The following is an 11416-nucleotide window of genomic DNA, read 5'->3' as shown; positions in this document are numbered from 1 at the left end:
GAAATCTAAGCATAGCATTGTCATAACATTGTTTTTTGGTAAATACTTTATGAAATGTAAGCATAGCATTGTCATAACATTGTTTTGATCAATATTTTATGAAATGAAGATATCAGTGTTATTTGTAAATAATTTTCGAAATATGGATATATCATTGGCATGACATTGTTTTGGTAAATATTCTATGAAATGTAAATATAGTATCGTAATAAAAGTGTTTTTATCAATATTTTATGAATTGTAGTTAAAATTGTTTTTGTAAACGTTTTATGAATTGTAATTAAAATGTTTTTGTTAACGTTTTATGAATTGTAATTAAAATGTTTTTGTAAATATCTTATGAATTGTAGTTTAAGGTGTTTTGGTAGTCACAACAGTGTTTTGGTAAATATTCTATGAATTGTTGTTAAAAGCGTTTTGGCAAATATATTATGAAATGTAACTATATCATTCTCACATCAGTGGTTTATTGTTTACAAGCGATTTCTTTTTCCTTTTGCTTTCTGTGTTGTTGTTTTGTTTTTTTTATTTTGAATGCCATTTTTTCTGCATGTATACCACACCATATAAACTTCTTGACTTGAAAGTGCTATGTCTAACATGGATTGTATTGTAACACTGGGGGTTATTTTTGTACACCTTTTCTAAGAGAAACGTGCTTGATAGGATCTCCTCTTTGGTTGTATTGCTTGTATATTGCCATTTCAATAAATAGCGATTTACATATGATTAGCGGTTTTCATTATTACGCATTCATTAGTCGTTGTTAAGGGGATGTGAAATCTATATTAGGCTTACAGAACAAATAAAATTCTGAGTTAGGTGTATTACATAATACGATATTATTGGTAAATACTATCTTTTTCGAACAACAAATTATGTTTTTAAACAAATACTTCTTCCTTTACGGTATTGATACAACCCGCATAAGTTCGCACTCTTTCACGAGCCTAAGGAGGACGCCATCTGATAATCAGTAATATAAACTTAACATCAAACCAATTCAACATTTTAAAAAAAACTTAGATATGATAGTCAGATGGGTTAACAGGAACGTTTTAAATGTATCCTATATATCCGGGTTCTTTTTTCTTTTTATTATTAAGTATAAATCGCCATAGTCCTGAATTAGTTGAATAATCAGTTGTGCAATAATACACTATTTGGGTTTTGTCTGGGTATTGACAGAAAAATCATTCGGATAAGAGAGATCATGGATTATTCTGAATTTTCCTGGCGCAGACTCTGGAGCAAAGCGTAAAAGGGATGATATAGAAGGTGCAAAGGATGGGCATAGAAAACAACAAGCAATATCATTATTGTTTGGAATCCTTTAAATGTTACATGTTTTATGTTTTAAGGCTGAACTATGGTTGTTTGTTATGGCAGAGATAGGAGTTGGATTGCAACCGAAGGAAACTCTTTATCCCATTTACGAAATCAGACCCTAAGTCTGCGCTGTAGCCATTGTATTTCCTATTTAGTACGTCTTGTTATACTGGAATTGATAACTCTGAGTTTGGAATGGGAATGATCACTCATATTCTGCATTATGTCCCCTTTACTAAGATTACTTTATTCTGTCACATACTTACTGGGAGTGATGGCGTGCTACTTTAATTAAGCTTCTTGGGGGGGGGGGTCAGATTCGGTAACAGAAAGACGTTATTTTGTTTCTATCAATAAAATTTGTGTCTACTGGCTCATGTTCTTTGGAAATTAACAGTTGTGAGATAAAGGATGATATTGTGTTCAATAACTCATGATCTAATTGGAATGAGATATGTGCTCGGTGACGGTGTCTCAATAGGTTCTCTCTCAATGTTTGATGTAGGCGCTGATACATCAGATGAGGTTGCCCTTTGCGGGTTTACAATATTGAAGTCCATGTTGTCCTTGGAAACCGTGGATTAGTGTATGCAATATACATATGCAAGGTTGTATTGACGAACTAGATCATTATAATGGCCATAGAATTTGCGAAATGCTGACTTCAATCGAGACTGTTGAAATCCCTGTACCATCAACTTGTTTGTGAAAGAAATGTATGAAAGATATTAATACATATGTATCTTCCATATCACGTGACATAGTTATGCGGATGAATATTGAATTCGTCTTCTTAATCATGACAACAAGATGTTCAACATCCTCGAGATTTCGGCTTTTAAACGAAGCTAATGAAAATAAGAAAGCAATGATGAAAATAGTCAATCATCTTAAATTACTGAGAAAATCATGTGATTTAGTCAATAAACCCTCGCCCAAATGTCTAATGAACTTGATATATATCTTTCTAATTTTATGGCATCTCTAACTTTCTACTAGTAAATTCTTTCCACTCCCTCTTCAAAAGTCCACATGGTCTCTGATGTAATTAAATCGAGGTGAGCTACTGACAAACAAGTTGATGGTACAGGGATTTCAACAGTCTCGATTGAAGTCAGCATTTCGCAAATTCTATGGTCGTTATAACGATCTAGTTCGTCAATACAACCTCGCATTGGGTCAAATGCTGTCTGACGTGTTTCATACCGATAGTTAAGCCGTTCTTGGCAAACTGATTTGACTGCGGATAACTCCGTTTACCTGATCAGGATATGGGGTTCACGACGGGTGTGACCGGTCAACAGGGGATGCTTACTCCTCCTAGGCACTTGATCCCACCTCTGGTGTGTCCAGGGGTCCGTGTTTGCCCAACTATCTATTTATCTGCTTGGTTAGTTTTTATTATTATTTTTGTATATAGGAATAATTTGTCTTGTTGCACTTACTTCAAGTTAATTTTTCTTTCAAATTAATATATTTCCATACAAAATTGTTTATCGGAACTTTCTGTATAATGCAAAAACCAACCTGTGTATAACTTAATAAAATACTTATATATACGCAAATTTTATGGTTCTTTTTTTCTTAATAAAGGTCAGCTAATCCGGGTATTTGAATTTGATATTTGTACAGACGGTGTGGAAATTGGAGGGGATAATTGAAATATGACAAAGGGGAGTGTATAAGCTTTTTCGCTCAGAAATGAATACATTTTCCTCCAATGTAGAATCGTAACAGAAAGACATGTTAGGTGTAAAAGTTTGTCATTTATATAAAATGACGAAAAATCTGGGTCCTAAAAATACAGAATGAAATTCACAGGGAGATAAAAACGCATACATGTATTGACTAGAAATGCAATGTATAATTGTATTACACAACATCGTTCTCAATATTGTTACAAAAACAAAAACAAGTGCAATAATGCGATAAAATACAATGTGAATCTTTACTGGAAGTAAAAGTGGTCAAAAAAGTCCATGAAAAAGTAGGGTAGTAAAGGAAACAAAACCTAGATTTGAACCATCCAAATTTAACAGACCAACGGATCAATAAAGGTTGAATAGTCAATATGACATGACGATACATTTTTGCATCTTTTTCTTTCATTTTCGAAGATTCATCTGTTTTATCTCAGTGTGGTCAATGAGCTGATAAGTAAAAAAAAATACTGCCATCTAAATGAGCAAACATTTTAATATGGATCATAATAATTTCTTTCTCAGTCTTTTTTAATATCTAGAATTACCATTACATTGATATAAGGTCTTGTTTAAACTAACCCTAGGAAGAACATATGATGCCGGAAAATCAAAGCATGCAGGCCATGCCTGTTGTTTCCTGCATACCGTTCACAAAGCGTGCAGGCCACACCTACAAAATGGATAGCATCTCATGCGAAGGGTTCCGTGTAAACCGTTCACCATTCCATGCAAACCGTTCACCGTATCGAGCAAACTATTATCTGCAAAAATCGTTTCTTACCGGTCCGTGTAAGTGGTGCAGTACTACGCTTCAGGGTCTATATTTCCCCTATCGCAGATAAAGGCCAAGCGCATTATTTTTCCTGAATACTAATGAAAATACAGTATTATTGGCGGTCTTCATTGTGCCTTAAACGGCTTTTACAAATTGGATACTTTGAAAAATTCATGTTGTGTATAATATATTCATAATTTGATCTGTTTATTTTTAGTTATCTAAGAAATATATGTGGTAAATACATCGACGTTAGTCTTCTTTATGATGCAGTATTCTCCTAAGGTAACATTGCATTACATTTAAGCAATACCTTCATATCCATGTCTTTCTATCGGTGAAGGTCTCATTATAAATATATAGTTATTTTGCACTTATATTTGTGACTGATGTGAGATGTACACAGGGTTGAAATCCTAGCATTGCGAAGAATTTCCGAATTTTAATGACTACAAATTATGTCAGTCATAAAGTATTAATCTTCATTGATTTGTAAAGTACCGATTTAAAGTTTAAGCTCTGCTACTCCTTTGCAAGATTTCATACAAGCTTAGTTTTTAATAATGCATGTTCTAATCTATTTATTGGACTCAAAAATTGTAACTATTTCTATATGAAACTCTGAAATGATATATGATACCGTATTTAAAATATGAAAATGATAGAGTCATATTAACAATGCGTGACATTTTGATAATTTTATTTGCATTAGGCATCTTGCATATGAATTTAACATCTATAACTTCCAAAGAATTTTCCGCTCATAAGTACTCGTAATACTGATATTTTATAGATGGCAACTCCCAAGAACAATGCACGTAAACCATTGCTTGTACTGAATGATTACATCCCCTCAGAGGTAAGTGTTCTCCTTCAGACAATTTATCCTAATATACAATTATATCTCACAGTGTGTGACAATAAAAAGTCTGATGATCAAAATGCTTACGTTTTACTAGTATCGTTTCGTACCGGTCCGTGCAAGTGGTGAAGTACTACGCTTCAGAGTTTGTATTTCCCTTACTGTAGATAAAGGTGAAGAGAATTATTTTTTCCGGAATACTAATCAAACTTCCCCGAAGTGAAATTTCAAAATGCAGTATAATTGGTGGTCTTCATCGCGCCATAAACGACTTTTACAAATCGGATACGCTGGGAAATCTATGTTGTGTATAATATATTCATAATTTGATCTGTTTATTTGGAGTTTTCTACGAAATATATGTGGTAAATACATCGATGTTAGTCTTCTTTATAATGCATATTCTCATAAGGGAACATTACATTGCATTTAAGCAATATTTTCATATGCATGTCTTTCTACCGGTTACGATTTCATTACAAATCAAGAAATATATTTTACTTGTATCTGTGACTGTTGTGAGATGTACCAAGGGTTAAAACCCTAAAATTGCAAACATTTTCCGAATTTTGATGATTACACTTTATGTCAGTCACGTGGTATGAAATCTTTGATTTATGAAATACTGCTTTAAAATTTAAGTTACGTTACTCCTTTGTACGATTTCACACAAGATTATGTTCTGTTAATGGATGTTCTCATCATGTTGTTGGATTCGAAAAATTGTAATTGTTTCTACATGGGATTCTGAAATGATATATGGATGATATATAATACCGTATTTAAAATATGATAAAGATAGAGTAGTATTAACAACTTATGACATTTTTGATAATGTTATTTGCATTAGGCATCTTGCATATGAATTTAATATATATAAGTTCCAAAGAATTGTATGCAATATTTTCATATGGATGTTTTTTTATTACTTAAAGTTTTATTACAAGTGGAGAGATATATTGTACAGATATTTGTGACTGTTGTGAAATGTACAGCGGGCTAAAATCTTAAACTTGCAAAGTTTTTCAGAATTTTTATGATTACACTTGATGTCAGTCATGTGGTATTGATCTTCATTGGTTTGTAAAGTATTGTCTTTGTGTTTAAGTTACGCTACTCCTTTGTAAGATTTCATACAACCTTAGTTTCTCTTAATGGATTTTTTCATCTGATTATTGGATTCGAAAAATTGTAACTGTTTCTAAACGAAATTCTAAAAGGATGTATGGATGATGTATCATACCGTATTTAAAATATGAAAATGAGGAAGATAGATTCAAATGAACAACTTATGACATTTTTGATAATTTTATTTGCATTAGTCATCTTGCATATACATTTAAAATATATAACTCCCAAATAATTTTCTGCTCATGAGTACTCGTAATACTGATATTTTGTAGATGGCAACTTCCAAGAACAATACACGTAAACCATTGCTTGTAGTGAATGATTACATCTCCTCAGAGGTAAGTGTTCTACTTCCAAGATTTTATTCTAATATACAAGTATATATCACAGTGTGTGACAATAAAAAGTCTGATGATCAAAATGCTTACATTTTACTAGTATTGTCAATTAAAACTTTATAAACATAAACGTTCACTTTTTTCATATGTTGAATGGATATATCCCAGTGAACTGGATACAAAGTACATTACACGGTTTTCTAAATTTGATCGCGGTAGCTCAGTGGTAGAGCGTTCACTGCTCAACTGAGAGGTGATGAGTTCGAGCCCCGTTCGTGTCATCACCGACTCAAACTTAACACGTTAAAATAGATAGTAATTGCTCCTTCACCAAACGTTCGGCAGTGAGAAGTGTATTTCGGATATGACTTTGAGAACGGAGGTATCGTGTTGCGACAGGCGTTGACACGATAAAGCACCCTTACTGCTACGACCCTAAACGTTAAGCATATGTCTAACTTTGTGTTATTTCACTTACGGCTGGTGACGTCTCAGTATGAATGAAGAATTATCGATGGGACGTAAAAAACAAAAACAAAAAAAAAACAATCAATTTTTTTTTTACGTCTGCTTCATGTTTGATAGTTTATTGAGGACAGATGTTTACGGAAGACGAACAACACAACTTTTTTGGCAAGCGATATTACTTCAGTTTCTCCATCGTTACCTTTCCGTATTTGTGTAACAATATTCAATTTTTATATGCATATTGTTTCATATGATATCAATTGGTTCAATACCTGGAAACATGTTTTGCAAAGGATAAATTTTAAATTCGAGGCAGGCTACTGACAAATAAATTGATGATGTATGGGTTTCAACGATCTAGTTTAAAGTCAGAATACCGCAAATTCTACGGTCGTTCTAATAATTTAATTTGAAAATACCCACTGCCATTGGGTCAAATGTTGTCTGAAATTGTTCATACCAGTTGGTTGGCCGTTCTTTACACATTGATTTTGAGTACGGAATTTTCCAATTATCTGATCAAGGTACATGGCTCACATCTGGTGTTGTTTGTCAAAAGGAGATCTTTTCTCCTCCTCCGCACCTGATATCAACTCTGGTATGATTGGGGTCCGCATTTGCCCTTGATTTGGTATTGTTTAAAGGATCTATCACATTAATCATTGTTCATTTACTAATATTCACAATCGCGAGCGTGATGAAGAAATAGCAACAACCTGCATAGTGTTCAGTTTTGACTGTGAGGTTTTGACTGTTATGTCATCATTTTTGACAAATTTTCAAACATCTTGAAAAGGTCTTGTTCTCTAGTTTAAAATCATATTGAATTTTCGTACATATATTTTTACATTTTGAATAAGATGAATATTGTCTACGCCCCATCATTACGCATGTATGGTATTTGTGTCTTTCAACTGATTAGGTACACGAGAGTATAATCTACATATAATCATTTTTTTGAAATCTAGACTACTGACAAATAAGTTGATGTTTCATGGGTTTCAAAAGTCTCCTGTAAAGTCAGCAGTTCGCAAATTTTATGGGCGTTATAATTATGTTATTTGCGAATACAAGCTATCACTAGGTCGAATCCCTTTTGTTATGTTTCATAACAATTGTTAGACTATTGTTTTCACACCGATTTGTACTACGCTTTACTCCGTTTGCCTGATATAGATAGTGGACCAGCAGATAATGCATTATCCACCTAGGTACCTGATCCAACCTCTGGTATTTCTAGATTGATGACTTTTCCCTTTTTATGCATGAAATGTTTAGACGTGTACGGTTTTTTAACACTGTCATATTGGAGGGTTAAATGTTATTTTATTCTGTATATGCATATATCTTTCAGATTTGTTTTACCTTTAGTATGACATTTATATCTCAGAGACATTCAATGCTACATTATCAATATGGAAAATAAAGCATGGCTAAAATAATTTTCTACATAAAACAAATAATGTACAGGCGATGTTCAACAGTTATATCAACTGTGAATAATAATCCGCACAAAACCTATTTCACAATCGGTACACTATGTTTAGAAGTGAATATATAAAGAAATCTGTATAGGGTAATTTTATATTTGCTTTAATCAACTAGTTGAACCTCCCAGACAAGCTTTGTAATTGTAATATTTCAACTTATCAGATAAAGTCAATAGAAATCAAATCTAAGTTGTGCTGTTTATCTCATAGCAATTACATTTGGACGTTTGACTAGGTTTATCACCAGTTTATTTTTGAGTAGATAAGCAAAAATAGCAGTTATATTTATCTTGCATTGATAATGTCTTTTTAATTCTTTACATAAACTTATTTAAGCTCCCCATTTTCATAAGAATATGAAATACTATTCAAAGAAAATGGTTTTCCCATGTCCCGAAGCTTTGTTATTTTTCTTGGCAATTAACGATGGAATACATATTGTTGGTTGAAAATTGTCATTTATTAAGGCCGATTGAAGAAGTTGACAACTTATTTACAACCCTTATGATAGGGAGATACCCGAGTATCAAAACTACAACTCAGACAACCTAGACAAGAATGACATAGGGATCTCCCTAATTTTTATAAATCTCGAAAAAGACAAACATGATAAAATAGAAAAATGAATTGGCACCTAAAAAAAAATTGCCACACAACACAATTATAGTAACAGGTACAAAGCAATCCGTAAAAAACTGATATACAGTAAGATGACGTGGCACACATTACATTTCAATTAAAGTGTTAAGATTGGGGTGGTGGAGGGGAAATTTCCCTCTATAATCACATAAACATTAATACTTCCTTTCACTTGGACAGCTACAACTAAATACATGATCACGTGACACTTAATCATTATTTCATTGGGTGCTGATGAGGGTGGATAAAAATATATCTCCGAATCAGCTAAAATCATTGTTTATGATCACTGATGATCCAAGTGTAGAGGCCAACGACAAGAAGAAGACATAACGTGTAAAATAGATACATGTCCTTCACTTGTGATCAAGAAACTAAACAAGATGATCACATAACACCGACTACATCACATGATACATGTTTGTACACCATGTAGTCATGACTAGACAAATTAGCCAAGTGTTAACAATGATCACATCAAGCATATTATTTGAAAAATAATATTTCATCTTCTATATGATAACTCGATTTATCACCGGTTTATTTTTAAGTAGATAAGCGAAAATAGCAGTTATGTTTATCTTGCATTGAGAATGTATTTTTAATTCTTGCATAAACGTATTCTTCTATATGGTAACTTGATGTGATATTTGTAGGACGATACTTTGAAAAAGACAAATTAAAAAAACATCTTTGCTTAATACTTTCATTCGGCAGATAAAAATGGAGGGTAATGCACATGTGTCATTGACTGTAATGAGAGATCAAATCTACTCGGATGTAAATGTTCTATTCAATAACTTTTTGTGACAGAAGGAATTTCTTTTATTTATTTATTTTCATTATACTTGCATGTAATTTAGTCAAATCTAATTGCTCTGAAAACATTTCGATATCACATTGTTACCCTCTGAGATCAGAAATTACGCCTCCCGGGATGTGAATACAGTACAAGCTACGTTGTTCTTGTCCTTTTATCGTAATACTTCATAATTCTATTCTGCAGACAACAACCTGCCAGGGCAATTTACAGATTCCATTGACTGTAATGAACGATCAAATCTATTCAGATGTAAGTATTCATTATATGTAATTGTAACAGTTGGATGAACGGTGAACTTATGGCTTGATCAAATAAGTCATTCACTCAATGAATAATCTCGGTTATTAATATAGAAGTATCATAAATTGATGACATAAATCATTTCAATAAGTTACAAGATTTAGATATCATTGTGCTAATTATTCTTTCATTTATGTTTGTGTAATTTATAATACATGTACATGTGTATAGAGGGGAAACAATCAAAATTATGTTGAAATTGCATTGTTCAGTGGTCTTTTTAAAAACAATTTAATTGCAAGAAAATATCACTTGTGGACAGGTCAATGGTATCAAAACATCAGGTATACTGGGCGTCCTCAAGATCTAAAGAATGTCTGTAGATACTGGCTGTTATTGTTATCAAAACACCTCTCTGGGTTAGCTCCAGACCACAGAGTCTGCAGATGTCACTAAAAAGGTCATTGCTTAATATCTCTCTCTCTCTCTCTCTCTCTCTCTCTCTCTCTCTCTCTCTCTCTCTCTCGATAAACAGAGAGAGATACAGGGCATTTAACATTCAAACCATTAAAAAGTGAAATTAAAAATATATTCTAAATGTCATGAGTGTTCCAGACGTTATATTTATATCTTTATCACTATTCAATTATCAAAATACACAATTATTTATTTGTACACTTTTTAATTCTACATATAACTACCTCTACAATTATTTGCCTGTACAATCTTTTACTTGTACACTTCTTTACCTGTAGACGTTTTACCTCTGCAATTATTTAACAGCATAATTTTTATTTATACGACTTTTATTTACCTGAACAAGTTTTACATGTACGACTATTTAATTGTACAATTACTTAACTGTACAATTGTTTTACTGTACAATCATTTACCTGTACAGTTATTTAACTGTATTATTATTTATCTGTACAATTATCTAACTGTACAATTATTTAACTGTACAATCATTTACATTTACATTCATTTACCTGTACAATTATTTAGTTCTTGAATTTATGAATTTGAACAGATGCTGGATTTTTCTATAATTCTAAATGAGTTACTTATTTCACCAAAGCATTTTCTGCTACCTTTCAGGGTATAAATATTCTCGTTCTCCAGGGGCGGCGTTTGCGCTATTCTGAATCTCTTAATTTCATATTTGTTTTTAAAGAATTATGAGATTGATCGCATGTCTATACATTCACTCTTTCACATTCCCAATCACGTTAAGGTTTGGTTTGATAAAGAATCTCCCTTTGCAATCAACCAGAGTGTCATGCATTGGTCATGATTTATGGTATTAAATCCACAGCTGGTAACCTTTCTGTATCAGGGAAAGAGTTTCTAATGGAGATAAAACAAGATTCAAATAAATACATCAAGGAAACCTAACATCACAAAGAAGCGCTGATATATCTCCAGCATTACGGTTTAATGCTTGCAGCTAGAGAATCAAGACAAAATTGTTTCTTAAAGTTAAATGATTGATTTCGAAATCCCTCGCAAAAGTTAGAAAAGACTCCAAAACAGGATATAATACTGAGAGGTCTATTTATTTCAGAAACATATTTCACAATTTTTTCTTCATTAAACTACATTTCTTCAATAACCTTTG

General features: G+C 32.4%; 1 protein-coding gene across 1 annotated transcript in view; it reads left to right on the top strand.

The window, feature by feature from the left end:
• The window catches only part of LOC125662394 (uncharacterized), a 1158266-nt gene that overhangs the window by 775882 nt on the left and 370968 nt on the right, over positions 1 to 11416 (top strand). The window lies entirely within an intron of this gene.

This window comes from Ostrea edulis, chromosome 8, assembly GCF_947568905.1.
Source record: "Ostrea edulis chromosome 8, xbOstEdul1.1, whole genome shotgun sequence".
In the NCBI taxonomy this organism is placed as follows: Eukaryota; Metazoa; Mollusca; class Bivalvia; order Ostreida; family Ostreidae; genus Ostrea; species Ostrea edulis.
The sequence above is the reverse complement of the archived record's forward strand: the minus strand, read 5'-3'. Positions and strand labels throughout refer to the sequence as shown.